Source organism: Miniopterus natalensis, chromosome 10 (assembly GCF_054644295.1).
Source record: "Miniopterus natalensis isolate mMinNat1 chromosome 10, mMinNat1.hap1, whole genome shotgun sequence".
Classification (NCBI taxonomy): Eukaryota; Metazoa; Chordata; class Mammalia; order Chiroptera; family Miniopteridae; genus Miniopterus; species Miniopterus natalensis.
In genome coordinates this window covers 18,908,617-18,925,414 of record NC_142090.1, presented here as the reverse complement: position 1 = coordinate 18,925,414, position 16,798 = coordinate 18,908,617, and the positions used below count along the sequence as shown (strand labels likewise).

At 36.1% G+C, this 16,798-nt stretch overlaps 1 protein-coding gene across 2 annotated transcripts in view; it reads right to left on the bottom strand.

Annotated features, from left to right (window-relative positions):
• The window catches only part of GRM8 (glutamate metabotropic receptor 8), a 689,326-nt gene that overhangs the window by 61,571 nt on the left and 610,957 nt on the right, over positions 1-16,798 (bottom strand). The gene's annotated exons all lie outside the window — the stretch shown is intronic.

Sequence of the window (16,798 nt, the reverse complement as noted above, 5' to 3'; positions counted from 1 at the left end):
CAGGATTGCTTTCCTTCTGGAGGTCCTGGGTGACTACCCCTTTCCTTGCCTTTTCCAGCTTTTAAAGGCTGCCTGCATTCCTTGGCGCAAGGCCCCTTTCCATCTAACGGCGGTCAGCTGAATCTTTCTCAGGTTGCATTACTGTGAAGCTATCTCCCTGTCCCACTTTTAAGGTCCCTTATGGTGACATTAGACCAACTCAGGTAATCCAGAATATTATACCTATTTTAAGGCCAGTTAATTAGCAACCTTAATTCCATCTGCTACCTGAATTCCCCTTTACCATGTAACATATAATATTAAGTTTTCCATGATTAGAATGTTCACATCTTTGGGAGGGCGTTATTCTGCCTACCACCACAATTAGCTATCATATTGATCTATTTCGATATATCTTTTCCTGTTATTTAAATTTACATTTGCATTGTAAATTAATGTTTTTTGAATCTTAAATATAAAGTTTTGTTAAATTCTTATAGCAAATAATTTGAAAATTTTAACTTTTTGTTTGTCACCAACCTAGTATAGAGTTGCCTGACAAAATACAAAAAAAACTATTTAAATTTTAATTTCAGATAAACAACAAATATTTGGGGATGTCATAAATATTGTACAGGATATATTTATAGAAAATAATCACTCACTGCTTATCTGAAATTTAAATTTAAGTGAACATTTGTATTTTATTTAATAAACCTAGCAATACTAACCTAACATCACTTTTTTAAAGTTTGGGAAATAATGGCTTAATACATACTGAGTTGAGATAAAAATGGCATATATTTTGCTTATCAGCACTTCATACAGAAATAGAATACTTTAGTATTGTAAATAATAATTTCCCTTCTGCACACATTAACAATTCCAAATTTCCTATACTGTCCAAAGGCATTGAAATATTAGGATGTTATGATAAAATTATATTTTAAAATAGTTAACTCTTTTTTGATATTATGCTCTGTGTAGTACTTCAATTCAATAATGGGAGAGATGACTTGAAATGGACCAACTATTCCAAAATAAAGGCAAAATAGTGAAATTGTGAAATAAAATATGAAAAGGGGGGTTTAAGCTATTGAGAAAATGTGCAATTGAGTCCATTTGTAAGCTGCTCCTCACACAGAAAAATGTACTAATAGAGGAAACTTTGAACATTGTTTCTCTGGAGAACTCAAAGAGAATGTGTGGGATCATCTCGGTGGACCTCTGTGGGAAACTACGACCCAAATATGAATGCAAATGGGGATTCGAACAGTTTCAAACAGAAAAAGTTTGTTGAGATTTTTAAATGCCTGAAATTAGATATTTGGTTTGCAGGATTCAGAACAAAGCATGGTACTTGGCACCCGGGACCAAATTAACCATACAGGGTGTGAGGCCAGTAGTGGAGTGGTGAGAAAGAGAACCCTTTGGTAAAACCCCAGAGCATATAGAATAGCTTTAAATTATTGTAATATTATGAGAAAGAGAATATGTGAAGCAATTTGAAAAAAAAAAGCCATGCGTTAGGAATTTATAATATGAGGGGTTCAAACTGCAAAGTGTTGTGACCTATATATATCTTACTTTATCTAAGGTATTTTGCAAAAATTATATCAAAGTAAATTTTTCTATGTAGAAATATATTTGATTGACTTTAAATTGAGGCCATTTTATATCAGAAAGTATACTGTTCATGCTTTTTTATCATATATTACAAATATAGCAATCTTTTAAGAATCACAAGGTTAAAGATTTTTTCCTAATACAATATATTATTTGAGTGTGAGGAATAGGACAAAAAAACATAAATAAATTATTATAACACTACCTCTTCTATTTAGAGCCATGCTACAGTTATAAAAATAATTGTAAAAATAATTTTACTTTAAAACACAAAATCATGGCCCAGCCGGCATGGCTCAGTGGTTGAACATTGACCATGAACCTGGAAGTCACAGTTCGATTCCTGGTCAGGGCACATGCCCAGGTTTCGGGCTTGATCCCCAGCAGGGGGTGTGCAGGAGGCAGCGGATCAATGACTCTCTCATCATTGATGTTTCTCTCTCTCCCCTTTTCTCTCTCAGAAATCAATAAAAACATATTTTAAAAAAACAAATAAAATACACAAAATCATGTAATAATTGGTATTAAATAAGGAGGCTCTACTCTACTTTACCAGATGAAAATGTGAAATATTTGGTGTCTCTTTGGGGCTAGGTCTAAACTAAAATAATAGAATGCTATAGTTAGGTCAGATCTAAATAAAAAGAATATAAATATAAAATGTCTCAATTATTCAAATGCATCAGCACAAAAAGTAGGGAAGGAAGAAGATGAAGAGTCTCCAAATGATTAGGGTAGGTTGGCCATGGGCAATGAAGGTTCTTTGTCTCACCATCATCACCATCACCAACACTGGAATAGAGAGAAGTAGTTTTATTTAATACTCTAACCAATTTCGTCTGCTAAATACTGTTGTTATCCCCATTTTATAGATGGAAGCTGAGGCTTAGAGTAGTAACATATACAGCACATGGCACACAGTACACGGCCGAACCAGGATTTGTATCCCGGCAGCCAGGCTTGATATCTGACTATAACCACTGCTTGGTAACCACGCTGCCTCCATACGATCAAGACTAAATGAAATTTAATTGTTCAGGGTGTTATTTAAAATAATGCACAACTTATAACTATTGGAAATTGTGGTCAGAATTGGCCCTAAGTTATTTTGTGTTAGAAATATGTGCTTTATTTTTCAAAATAAATATGTATTTCTGTTAGCCCTCCAAGGTTTGCAACCAACAGGAAGAAAATTCTTGTCGTTGGCATGGTCTCTGTACTTGAATTAAGTCAAACTATCATGAATTTTTTCAAGAAAATAACAGCTTTTCTTTTTCTCCATTAAAAAAGGACTTTAAAACACCAGGGTCCACAGGATCAATGAAAAAGAAAAACAAAAATTAAATGAGAGAAAATGTCAAAGGTATACAAGGGAACTTAACTGGCTCTAGCTCCCAACTCTATAATTTGTCATGCGGGGGCTGTTGGGTAGACATAATTCCCTCCTGCCTTCCTAAGGCGTTGTGGCAGAAGGATTTATGATGCTGGAAGTACAGGGAAATGTGGTAAAAGAAGATAATGAACTCACTAATGTGAGGCAAAATCAAAATCAATCTCAACAAGAGATTATATTCCACATTAACTTCTTTGGAGTCGCATCCAAGTCTTCCAGCCAGTGCTCGCGTCTTTCTACCAGGGATAAATGACTGGAATGCTAAACAAGAAGTAATGATGAGTCGAACATGCCAAAGTAAAGCTAGGTGATGCTAAATTAGCCAAATCTGATGAACTTGGAGATGTCTACTGTCAGCTAGACTTTATAGCTCACCTTTGTTTTTGCAACCAGAGAGCAAAGACATTTAGAAATTAATGTAAAGTACTGAGTGTCTTTTTCGTTTCCCTGCCTAAGATATCTCAGTAGAAATGAAAGAAACATATGGTGTGAGTACATGCCCCATAGGGCTTTTTGGAAAAGTAATTCAGACTCTGGATACTTTGGGTCGTGCTATGTGGGTGTGAATGTACTTGATTAAGGTTTACGAGACTAATGACTGCCTCAAGCACATTTATCTTCTAAAATGCTTTGTGCATTCATTTGCATCCTTTCACTACACATGCATAATAATCTTCATGCGCATTTACTTAAAAATTAGGTCATGCCTCTGAGCGGATGACCATTTCCTAAGTAACTGGCAATTTTTTTCTACAATAAGAGCATCTTAGAAGTAAACACTCCTTAGAGAAATTGTGAGGAAATCAAACATCCTGGCAGCAATTACATTCCCCAGGTTCTAATATTCCAAGCGAGGCTGGCGGAGATTACCCAGTAGAGTCTTGTTTTACAGGTAAGGAGATTGAGATTCAGAGGAGATAACTTGCTTTCTTAAGGCCACAGAGATGTTAATGAGACAAGAACCGTTCAGTCTAAACATTTTTCTTTACTTTTGTCTTTAAGACACTTTCTGGCACAAATTGACTCAGACTTGGCTTGAAAATGTTTACCACATTTCTGTTCATCTAATTCAACAAAAACCTTACAGGGAAAACTATTTGCAATGTACAAGCATTGAGGGAGTAGCAAGAAGTGAGAGTCAGGAAGAACACAAATTATAATTATTATTTCTTTCTGAAGAATTTCTACCATATAGACAACTACAGACTCATAAATGCCCCACAAACAACACAGAACACAAATCTGGAAATGTAAAATAATGGACATCTAGATAGAGCACATATATATTCTGAATCCATAATGTCTTGTAAGTTAGAGAAGAATTCATGGGTTGTTTGATTTGGTTTGAAAAAAACACACATAAAAAAACCCCCAAAATTGGGTTCATTGAAATGAAGGGCTGTAGGAAGACAAAATTTGAAAAATTTAGGTTTGAGTTAACGGTCAATAAAAAATTATTTTAGTTTAATAACACTTCATACCATCTTTCAAAGCACTGTAACAATGCTTATTAGTAATTATACTGGAATTCTTAGTTTAAAATCAGTTTCTTCTAGAATTCAAGCTCCATAAAGGCCACATCTAGCTCAATCGATGCTGTCAGCACCGTACAGAGTGAAAGTGTTAAATAAATATTGGTTGATTGAGAGTAAATATTTAAGAAGTAACAAGTCAGAGAAAGTGTGTAGAATATCTTTATGGCAGAAATCTGGAAGTCACTGTCAAGGAGCAAGTCCAGGAGGTCATCACAGAAGCCTCAACTTAGACTAGGAATTTGACCTTGGAAGTGGGAAGAGATTTGACTCCAGGAAAAGTTTTAAATGAATAATACAATTTGTTGACAGAGTATAAACAAGGGTGAAAGGAAAGAGGAAGTTGTATCAACTTTCAAGTTTGGATTTCTCAAAAACAGAGATAACATTGATAGAAAGACTTTTTTAAAAAGATTAAGCATAATGGAGAAATATAAAGTGGCAGCTAAAATCATGAGACCTGTAGTCAAATGAGTAGGTTCAGCCCCATGTATACTTCATAGCAGCTGTATGAATGTAAAAATTCTTGACCCAGCTTCCCTGCATCTGTAAAATTCATCTCTTAGAGATAAAAGAAGATTGCTTATACACAAAGAGCTTAACGTAAGAGGGATATAAGAGGCATTCAATAGCGTCTATTTCAAATATGATAAATTTGGGTTCCAGGTATCTTAATTTTACAATTTGGGTTTTGGATTCCTTTCATATTTTGGTTCTGGACTGTTTAAGTCTACATTTTTTGCACATGTGAAAGAGCAGAAAGGAAGGAAGCAGTTTGAAAGCATGAGTGTCGCTTTCATAGCAGAAGCCATGTGAGTGACGAGGGCTTCGAGGGAATGGTGCCTGGGAGAAAGGCCAAAATCAGGGGACCAGGAGAAGCCAAGCAGAAGGAAGAGGGGGTCAGATAGACAAAGTAATAAACAGATTCAGAGCAATACAGTTTCCCAGCATGTAGGGGAGGCGACAATGTAAGACGGGGGCTTTTCATTAGCAATCACAAATGCATGCATGTTCTGTATAGAAAATACACTATAAATAATGAGTGAAGTACAAATAAGTACATTCAGGGCCTTCTTTGGAGACATGTACTTTATAATCCTATGGTACTGACTGCCCCTACTCATTGCTGTTTTTTGTGCCACCTTCTAGAAAGGTTTCATTGCAAGCGTAATCATTTATTTCGTGTTTGTCCTTGTCAGTTCTTAACAATAAGCAGGCAAAACAACCAAATGCTTAATAAGTTGTAGCTTGATTGGCCATTTTAGAATGGGGAAAGTGCTTTGTGGAAGAAAGGGCAGTGCTACAGTGACAGGCTGCCTGCTGGTGTAAACACTTCATGGTTTTATAACAGGCTCTCAACCTACCAATATTAGTCTCCATTCAATTCAATTTGTGTGGATGAGCATTTTAGAGAAAAGAGCTGGCAGGAGAAACAAGACCTTTAACCTTGCCCGAGAACATAACATCAACAGCAGCTATATGTATGTGTGTGTGAAATGTATGTCGAAATGGCTGCCAATCTGTATGTGCTGGCAAAGGTTATATAAGGAGCTATATTCTACAGGATTTGGGCCAACAGACAGCAGAAAACACTACGTCTCTTGATATTTTTCTAGATATGCATGTGATTGAACGAATAGTGAATATAAAATTCTGATGAAAACATTCAATTTATTGTAATTTTTGGAGTAAAAAGATTTTTTTTTTCCAAATGAGAATAAACTTATATCATTATTAAACAAACAAACAAACAACAATAGCAGCAAAAAAACCTCCAATTAATGTTGTGGTTTTTGATTGGGCCAGTCTTCTTCCTCCAAACAAGATTTAGAACACTGCCAAAATGCAGAACTCTGCAGATTACCTTACAGAATCGATGGGTGACTTTTTAGATATAATTCTAGAGAGCAACAATAATCATAAAATTGAAAACTGATTGATTAATATTTTATATGCAAGGGGCTCAACGTTATACAAAAACAAGTTACATAGTAAGGAAAAAGATATTAAAAGAATTTGGTATGACCATGACAAACAGAGAAAATCAAGATTACCTCAAAATTTGCCCACATTACTAGAATATAAAATCCATTTAACATCTAAATTTACATAATGACAATAGTTATATATTTAAATTGGATTCATAATCATTTGAAAATAATTTGACTTTATTTCTAAAGATTTTGCCTTTTTATTTCAACTATCAAACTTTATTTGAATACTATTTGGTAGATTTGTTTACTGAAAATTATAATCCAACAGGTATTTTAGTCCCCTTATCCTTAACTTTGCTTTTATCTACACAATCTGACTTGCACCCAGCTTCACTATTTTGGGCCCCCAAATCCTTCTCCATACTTGGCTAGATGCAGTCATGAGTAACTAATTTTTCTCCTTTAGCCCACATCAGAGGGAAAGTTATAGGCTCTTTCTTGAAGTTCGGTTTGACAGAGTCTTTGTGGCAGCCACAGAGAAGGTTGGGAATCGCACACACAGCCATAGACCATACAGTACAAGCATCTCATCCCCCACTCTGTCTTCTCTTATTCCCAGTTCAGCTGAAAATTTGTTTCTTCTTTCCACTTTCACTGCCACATGTCAAGACCCCAATATTTCTTGCCTGGATTTCTTCAGTAATCTTCTTACTGTCTTTTCTTATCCTTGCACACTGCAATTCATCTGACCACTGGCAAAGAAATCTGACATAATGTCAGTGTACTGAGAATATAGCCATGCTCAGAAAGATTTGACTATGCTACGCCCCTAGCACACAAAGTATAAACTTGGCATAAAACCACAAAATGACTGCCAATTATCAGACCAGCCTTGTTTTGTAGGTAACCCTATAATTTATTGCCCACACTGGGAAATACTTTTCCAGAGTAAAAGAGTGCTATTAAGAACTTGGGACATATGGTCGCCCAGCTCTCCTTGTGACTGTGCTAAACTCAAAACAGTTCTTCAGTCACAGGTCTTATACACAGTGCCCTGAGGAAGAGTGCTTTCAGCTGCTTCTCTCCACCCTTCCAGGTCAATTTATTTATTTATTTACTTCTTTACTTTTATATTTTTAGTGATTTTTAGAGAGAGAGGGCGGGAGAGGAAGGGAGGAAGAGAAACATCAATGTGAGGGTAGAACATCTATCGGTTGCCTCCTGCATCAATGCCCAGGGTCGATGCCCAATCAACTGAGCCACACTGACCAGGGCCCAAGGCCCATTTAATTCCCACCTCTTTCATGGAGATTTTCTTGATCCTTCAAAGGATATGCTACCTTCCTCTTTTTACTATCACTGATCCCAGGACCTCATAGTAGGCACTTTGCCTCCATATTGCTACTCTGCCTTGTAGCAGTCATCTGTGTGCTTGGCTGACCCCCCTACTCGACCCTAAACAACTGGACAGCAAACTTCCTACTCATGATTGCATTTTCCTAAACATCGAGCAAAGGGCCTTGCATAAGCAAACATTTGATAAATAGTTTTGATGAAATGTTATCATCAGCTGTAAGCTGATACTTAAATTGTGGCCCATAAAAATATTTATTTAGAAATGACATTAACCATAAAAAGGAAGACATTCATAAACCATTTGTGATGATCAAAGATCGTGAGTCATTTTACCAATTCAAAATCACTCAGCCGTTTCTGTATCTAAAAGATTTCCTCCAAATACATACTACACACCAAAAGTCCCTAATATAAAAATGTACATTCGTGTTGTCTGAGAAAAGTTTTTCTTGAAACTTTCACTTAAACCTCTCTGTATGCAATGTTTTCTATTTTTACCCTACAGATTTATTTATTTAATAAAATAAAGTCTAAGCATTTATTAAATAAAATTAAAACCCTCTGTCACCCATTCTTCATATCTCGATGCTGCTTTATAGAATTAATAAGTTTGAACAGGTTTTTAGTTTTATCTTGTTTTTGCTGTTCTTTAAATAATGCACGCATCTCTTGAGTTAGCAATTTTAGGTTGTATTGGTTGACTGCTCACAGTTAAAGGTAAATGCTTTAGTGTGTTTGTACAACTTCCTCTCTATTGATCTTCCTTAGGCACCTCCTAATTTTTTAAAGTTATATCACTATCAATGTATAATATTTACATCGACTTCAGTAGATAAATTAACATTTCTGTGTTTTGTTTCTGAATTCCTTCTAACAATGTGAGACTAATACAAAAGCAATTGCTGTATTATGGCTACTAAGTGCTATTCCCAAATCTGAAGGGACTAGCACTGATTTGTCCATGTAGTGTGACTGGACTCACAGGGAAGAAATAAATATAATTATTAAAACAGCATTTTAAAGGGCAATTAGACACTAAGGTTTAATAGATTATTTTACAATTTATTTTTAAACTTTTCTGTTTCTTCTGAGTCATATGTAATTGTCACTGTTACTCGTTTCATCAGATAGGCCTTTTTATTTAGTTGGACTACATCTAGAATAAAAGTATGTTATATTCATACATAAGACACGTAGGCATCAGATTTTCTGAGTCACATACGTTTTTAGTCTCACAATGACTGATAGTTTGGCTGGCTACACAACTGTAAGTTTAAAATGCTTTTCCCTTAGAAAGTCTTTGCTCTTTGCCTTCTGGAATCCAGGGTGGCATATGAGGTCTGATTTTCATTCTTCTTTTCCTCTGAAAGTCTTATTTTCTCTCAATTAGGGAAATGTTACTGAGATGTGTGGCCTTTTAAAATTGTAAGAATTGTCTTTCTTCAGTCTGTGAAACTTTTCTTCTGCTATTATTTTAAATAATTTCTTCCTCTTCTGTTTCCCTGGTTCTTCTCTGATGTTTAATAGGTATACTTTGGGGTCCTGCATGAATGCCCAATGTGTTCTAACATTTCTTGGATTTTCCTTTTATCATTTTTCTCCTCTTCTTTGTGGTTCTACCTTTTATTTTACCCTTCAGATCTCTACTCTGCTCTTTAACCCTAGCCACCCTAGGTTTCAGTCCATCTGTTCAGCTTTTTATTTTCACATTCATAAGTTTAATTTTCAGTATTATTTTTCTTATTCTTTGATTGATCTTTTCCATAGCAACCTGTTCACGTGTGAATGTTCAATATTGTCTTGATTCTCTTGAAATGGTAATTAAAATCTTGTTTTTTTTAAAAATGTTATATTTTCTGAATTACCTCTGTTTTTGTGGTTTTATTTGGTGGGTTTTTTTTTGTTTTTTGTCTTTAAAACTTATGCTATTGGCTTTCTTCAGTTATCATGACATCTTTGCCTGTTGATGTATAATTATAACCAAAGGGCCAGGTTTATTGACAGGATTATGGGCAGGGTCCATTTTCCTCTGACTGGAGGGAAGATCACAAACCTGTATTAAGTTAGTGATTGTCTTCCCTGACTGGCTTCTCTTAAAGATGCACGGATGCAGGCAAGCAAGTGACTGGGGACGCACCCTGGAGAAACTTATTCTCAGAGCTGAGAAATGTATCATATTTCTCTCCTGTATAGAATCTTTCTACTATTTTTCCCTTGTGCATGTCTGTCTGAAATAAAATTACTTCAAATTCCACTCTGTTTCTCTCTCACTGCCTTAGTTATTGCCCCCACACCAGGATTATTCTACTACCAGACGACTCCCATCCTTCAGAGTAGAGTTCTGTAATTTTAACCTGTGTGCTCTCTACATGTAAGGTTAGAGCAGACAGGAAAAGTGAGGTGCCCAACTGGCCCAGTTATTTTGAAAGTGGTTCTTTAAATAATTTCTTGGTGGTCACTCCAACGCCTGCTTCAGGTCTTTATGTTGACTTTGGGGTTAGAAATTATTTGGGATTTCCATGGTAAAAACCACACATCTCTCTTGGACCGTGCTTCCCCACTTTTAATTTTTCCATAAATCAGACCAGTTCGACTTATTTTTCAGGATTTTCCCAAGTTGTTTTACCTAATATTGGCTCTAAAAATATTATGGCCTCCCCTCCCTTTCTCTCCCTCTCCCTCCCTCTCGCTCCCTCTCTCTACCTCTCCCTTTCTCTCCCTCTCTCTCTTTCTCTCTCTTCACCCTTCTTCCTCCTTTCCTTTTTTTTCTTCTTTTTTTTCTTTTCTTTCATCTTTTTTCTTTCTTTCTTTTTTCTCCATTCCATTGTTACCTTGGAAGGGATATACATTTGTGCCAACCCACATCTTGAACCAAAAGCCAGACTAAGTTTTTCACATATGTCTTTTAATGAAGCAAATAAATATGCCTTAAATTTATTTTAATAGCCTAGAATTTATACTAAATTTTTGTTAAATATTTTTCTACACTTTGGGATGAGTGGTACTAACTAACCCATGTGAAACTGCATTTAGAGATTTTTAAAAGTTTCCCAGCATAAAAATGAGTTTTGGTAACAGCCAAAAGAAACTATTTTCTTGCAATCTGTTCTTGCTGGCACCTTGTATGCTGCATCTATTGAATCACGGAAAATGCAATTTGAACTTATATAAGGAAATTAGTCACTGCATTCTCTACAACCTACAGTCTGGGTGTCATTAAGGTTCTTTCTACATAGGAAAAATAAGTCTATTTGTATGACATTCTCCTAAACATTTTGAAATAAAGTCATGGTCATTACTGACTCTGAAAATATTCCTGTTTTAATCTTAATCAAATCTAATATTCTAACATTTTCAATCATATTAAGAAAGTTAAACCATTTAGATGAGTTATGTTAATTCCAGGACTAAGTTCCCAGCTTGACTAATTGTCTAGTTGATTAAATTATTATAATTTAGGCATAAAAAATTAAAACTCTGTGAACTCAATTTCAATTTTAAAAAGATGGGTGTGTAAATACCACAATCTCACTAACCATCAAATGTTTAATTTAAGTAGTCCAAGGCCTCACAGGGACATCAGAGCCCCAAAATGAAGGATCATGGAATCTAAGCAAAGTTCATTGAGCAAATATTGTTTTGTGCTCTCAAATACGATATTCATCCTCCATAAGAATTTCCCTAACTGTGTAAGTTGGTAATTTCCTATAGTGGTAATACACAGCACAACTGGAAGCAAAGTAGTAAGTCTAGCTAAGGCAATATTCCTTGGGAGAGCTACTTAACAGGCTTGTGTTAAGAATCTTATCTCACTTTTTCTTCCATATCTTCACAAGCATATCATTTTAACTGAGTAAACAAATGAGATTTGTTTTTTCCAGTTGTTTTTTCTTTTTCTTTTTTAAAATTTGTTTTTTCCCTTCCAGAGTTGATTACAACAGCCTGGTACAATGGATCTTGCCCAGACACAATCTATATCTAAGATAGTTGTGTAACTATAGTGGGACATTGTGAACCCTTCAAAAAGATCAGCTTCAAACAGCTGTAAGCTGACAAGGAAAGAAAACACTATACAGTTTACAACCATTACAAACACACAAGATGGATACTGATCATCTTTGCTACTTCTCATCATTTTAAGAAGGTAAATAAATGTTAGGAGGCAGGTGTGGCTGGAAACTACCTCTAGTCTGATGTATCCCGAAAATTACTTCCATTGTTGTCTAGGTCATGCTGACGTTCTTTCCCCAGGTTTCTTAGGCTGTTCTTTTCTTATCTGGACTATTTCTTAAAGCAGGAATTCTAGTTATTGTTTTCAACTCTTGTTAGAGTTATTTGTTTTTAACTTAAATATTTCAGCAACTGCTTTCTGAGGACACTGTGATTCTTCCAGCATTTTCTCCTAAAAAGAGGAAGGCAGTTATAGATTGCCTCAGGAAGAACTCTTTCCCTTTCTCCTACTCCTGCAGATTCCGTGTCCCTCTTTAACTGCTGTAAACTATGTAATCTACACACTCAAGAAAGCCCTTTTGTTTGCAAAAATACTTCCAGTTTGCTTCACAGACACGGTCTAAATAACCAGAGAAACTGAGGCAATTATGTGAATAAATTTGAATGTATTCAGTCATTAAACAAATGTGCTTTTGAGAACATATTTTGGCCTGACTTTATGCTAGGTGCCAAGGATAAAATGGTGAGCTAACCAAATAAGGTCTCTGACTTCATGAAATATAGCCCAATAAGAATAGCCAAAGTTTATTAATTGCTTCTTTTGTGCTAAACAGGTTTCATAACTCATATCACGTAAAACTACTATGAGGCCTATTATACAAATACACCATAATGAGACAAGAGGAAGAGGGTTTTTGTTTGTGTTTGTTAATTTAATCTCCCTGCTCTTTCCTAGATTATATGAACTCAAATCTGTTCTAGTTTGAGAATAAGGCTGGGTGCAGGTGGCAAGCAATTGCTCTACTTTGCCTACATTCTCTCAGCTGGTTTAGCAGAGCCAAGATTTGACCCCAAAGCCTCCCACTCCAGAGCTCATGCTCCTAATTCCACTCATCCATCTCTGTTTCCTTACACTTTTCTGGCCTTCCATAGTCAGATGCAGTAAAAAAACAAGGGAGGGATGACATTTTGCAAAGGGTCTAGATAATCAGATTAATTCTCCTTTGCTTTGCGTATTTTAGATAGAATTAAGGACAACTATAAAAATTCCTTTTGGGCCCGGCCAGGTGTGGCTCAGCGGTTGAGCGTCGACCTAGGATCCAGACGATCGGGGTTCGATTGCCCGTCAGGGCACATGCCCGGGTTGTGGGCTCGATCAATGACTCTCTCATCATTGATGTTTCTGTCTCTCTCTCTCCCTCTCCTTTCCTCTCTCTGAAATCAATAAAGATATATTAAAAAAAAGAAAAAAAAAAAAAGAATTCCTTTTGGGATTTCTTCCTAAATATTTAGCAATCCTATTTCAGAATAAGTGGTAATGACAAGATTTTTAAAATAAGTATATATAGCCCATCATTTAAATGAGAAAACTTATTTTTCAGAAAAAAATGTTGTCATGGGGATCACAATGAGATGTATATATAACATTCCCATTATGCCATAGTCTAACTTAAATCATAAATAAGCATTTATATTATTATATGATTATTGTGCAAAACATCCCAATCACTTATTGAGTAGGAATATATTCAGAATGTAGTAACATAAATGGCTCTATCTAAAGAAACTCATTCATTCAGATATATCAGATAGACACTGCTCACCTTCTACAAATTTATAAAAGATTACATTTAAAGATGAGAGAGGAAATAAGGGGGTGGGGATGAGTAGAGGGAGGAGTCGAGATGGGTCCCAGGTCTCTGACTTTAACCTCTAGATAGCTGCTGCACAATTCATCCAGGCTGTGAATGGAGAAAGGCTGGTTGGGGACATATTAAGGTTTTGATATTGTTGAGTTTTATTTTATTTTCAATTTTGAGAGTGTTTTATTTTGATTCTATCTGACACTGTGTTTAAAGCACCATGCTCATTGGAGCTTGGCAGTGTCATAACCCTTCTCTGATAAACTTGGGTATAGGAGACCAATTAGAGATGCTAAAGTATGCATTTAAGAGATTTTTGCCATCCTATCAGCCCCTAGCCATCCCTGAGGATTCTTTTGCTGACTATTGCATTAATTACATTTTCATCCTTTGTCTTTTCAGTACAATTATGAGAGTTTGTGTAAGTCCATGTTCATGCCTCAGAATGTCCAACCTCCCATCACACCACTTTTCTATAAGAAAAGCAAGTGTATTTCTATTATGACCTAGTAGAATGAAGTAGGCACAAAGGTAATAAACAATGTCATTAAGATCCATTGGAATAAACACGATTCATCTTGATTTCAAATTCTGGAAAAAAAGGAATGTGCAGGAATCAGAAGGTGTTTCATCATTGAATGAAGACAGAGAGCTATCTGTCTTTGTGAAGGCTACTAATGTCCCTTTGTCACTTGATTTCACTCAAAGGTTTTCTGTAAAATTATGCAACTAATTTTACTTTTTATTTTTACTTCTCTTATAATTTCAGAGAGACCTATGTGGCTAGCTAAGCATTCTTCTGTGGACATCACTCGAAGCAGAAAGTTTGCCCTTCCACTGCCTTCCGTGCTCTACACTGGATGTTGTTGATGTGTAGTCACAGGATGCATAGCTTTCATCTTTGCTTCTGCATCTCAGATCGGGCTTCTCACCGTCTTCTCCTGCCCTCGAGCCTGGCCCCTTGCTGGTGCTAGCAGATGTCAGGCAGCTTGGGCTGGGAGCCAGGCTGAGCCTTGCAGGAAAGCCGACTGATGTGAGCTCAGTAGTTAGCACGATGCAGGCCACAGTGCTCAGCAAGGACCTGAGCTGATGGCTGCGTGGGCCGCCTCGCTGTTGCAGACACTTCACGTTGGTAAAGGTGGGGTTAACTGCCTGAGCATTATAAGTGAGAACAGAGGACTGATCAGCTCTTTGGTCCTCCAAAGTCAATAAAACTGGTTTAAAGGCTTCCTTTAGAGATATGAAAGTTTTATTCACTTTTAATATATGTCAATAATTTTAGCAACGTGACAAGTAATAACTCAAACACTTTGTGCATTGTTTTGAACAACAGAGACTTTAAAAGCGTAGCAGGTAGCACATTTTAATGTGAAGTGTTGGGATGACACGTAAGTGTATTATATAAAGTACTTCAGTAGCAAAATCTCAGCTATTTATTTTATGTAATAGCTCTTGATGTAGAGCTGTTAAAACTTCAGCGATTCCAGGACTAACTAAATAATTTGAGGACTATAATGTTTTGAAAATCCCTAGAATTAGTTTCTTATTGATTTCTTTCATCTTTTCCATGTTCAATCATATAATAAAAACAAAACACATTCCAATTAACATTGTGTTATAATTTGTCTTACAATGTGCTTCTTTGACTTATTTTGATTCCACAAAGCTAAGAAATAAAAAGGAATTCTGTCTAGCCACATTCAGTTATGTCTCTACAGGGGTGGATTTATCTCCACCTATAAATATACAGGTTTTCAGACAGTCATGTAGCTCCTGCAGGCTCAGCAGCACTGGGTAGCCTCCAGCCCTGGCATGTTCATGTGTCCATTTCACCTGAAACTCTTAATATTTCTATTACTGCTCCTCGCGGGCAGCTGCAACTCTGCAGAATTTTTGTTCTGAGAGACAAAGGTTATTTATTTATTTATTTTTGATCACCTTAAAAAAAACCTATTAGCATGATGCATGTTTTAATTACAATGATGATATCCAATAGCTTGATGTAAGACCATGATTTTATTTATTCTAAAATTCTAGGCACTGAAGGACTTATCTGAATAGAAAATAACACCTTATCAGCATTGTATTTGCACCTCCCCACAACCTTGGAAGTCACAATGTGAAGAATTAGAGTTGGCTGTAATTTATAAAATCTAAAGAAAAAGATAAAAAAGGAAAAGAAAGTTAGATGCCAGAACTCAGAAGATTTTGTTTGGTTAAATGTGTGATGTCCATAATAAAGCAAAATAAACTACGTAGGGCCTTCTCCAGATAAAACTGTCTACAAAAAACAGGCAGTTCTAGGTTCAAATACAAATACTACCTAAGTTGTTATTATTAAGTTATTAATAATTCACACAAGGCAGACATTTCCAGAATTGGAAAAATATTGTTTAACTCTGACTAGTACAACCATTAACCATATCAAAACAGACCCAATAGATTTTGAGAAACTTGCTTTCCAACTCCTACATTCTTTTCTAAGTTAAATTTACAAGTTAGATCCTAATAAATTCCCATCTGCATATGTCAAAATATAATGGTCTCCAGTTATTAGGTTTAGAGTCCCAAGCTGTCTTCCTTTCTTTCCTGCCATATGCTCGGGTTTACATAAAATATTCATGGACCTCCATCAGCCGTGCAAGTCATGAAAGGTCACAGGTCCAGAACCCACAGAAGTTTGCTCTGTTTAGCAACAAGTGTGCTGAAGAACCTTTTTGTCCCAACATGGTTGCAGGCTACATTGTTCTAGTAAGGGGTGAATGCTCCTGCTAATGCACTCCCAGTGCCCTCATTGAGAAGTTTTTCTTCTGAATTAGTGGGATTTTAATGAGTCATGCCTGACCTCACTTGATACATTAGGGACTAGGGAATGTAATGGCCCCGGAATGTTTGAGTTCCTCATGACTTTTGATGATGGGAGATGGAACAACCTTGAAGTCCTCACTCTGAGAGAACTTCCTCATATGCACCAGAAGCTGAAGGGCCATCCATGAGAAAGATAGCTTTGCTTCTGCCTCTCAGGCTGGCTTGTGTCTAGCATACCACCCAAAGCCTGGAATTCTGGGCTACATTGGTTCTCTGCTTTCCTGTCCACAGAACCACATATGTCCATTTCCATGCACACTCCCTTCACATAGAGGTGTTCTTTATGTGCAGTGGTTT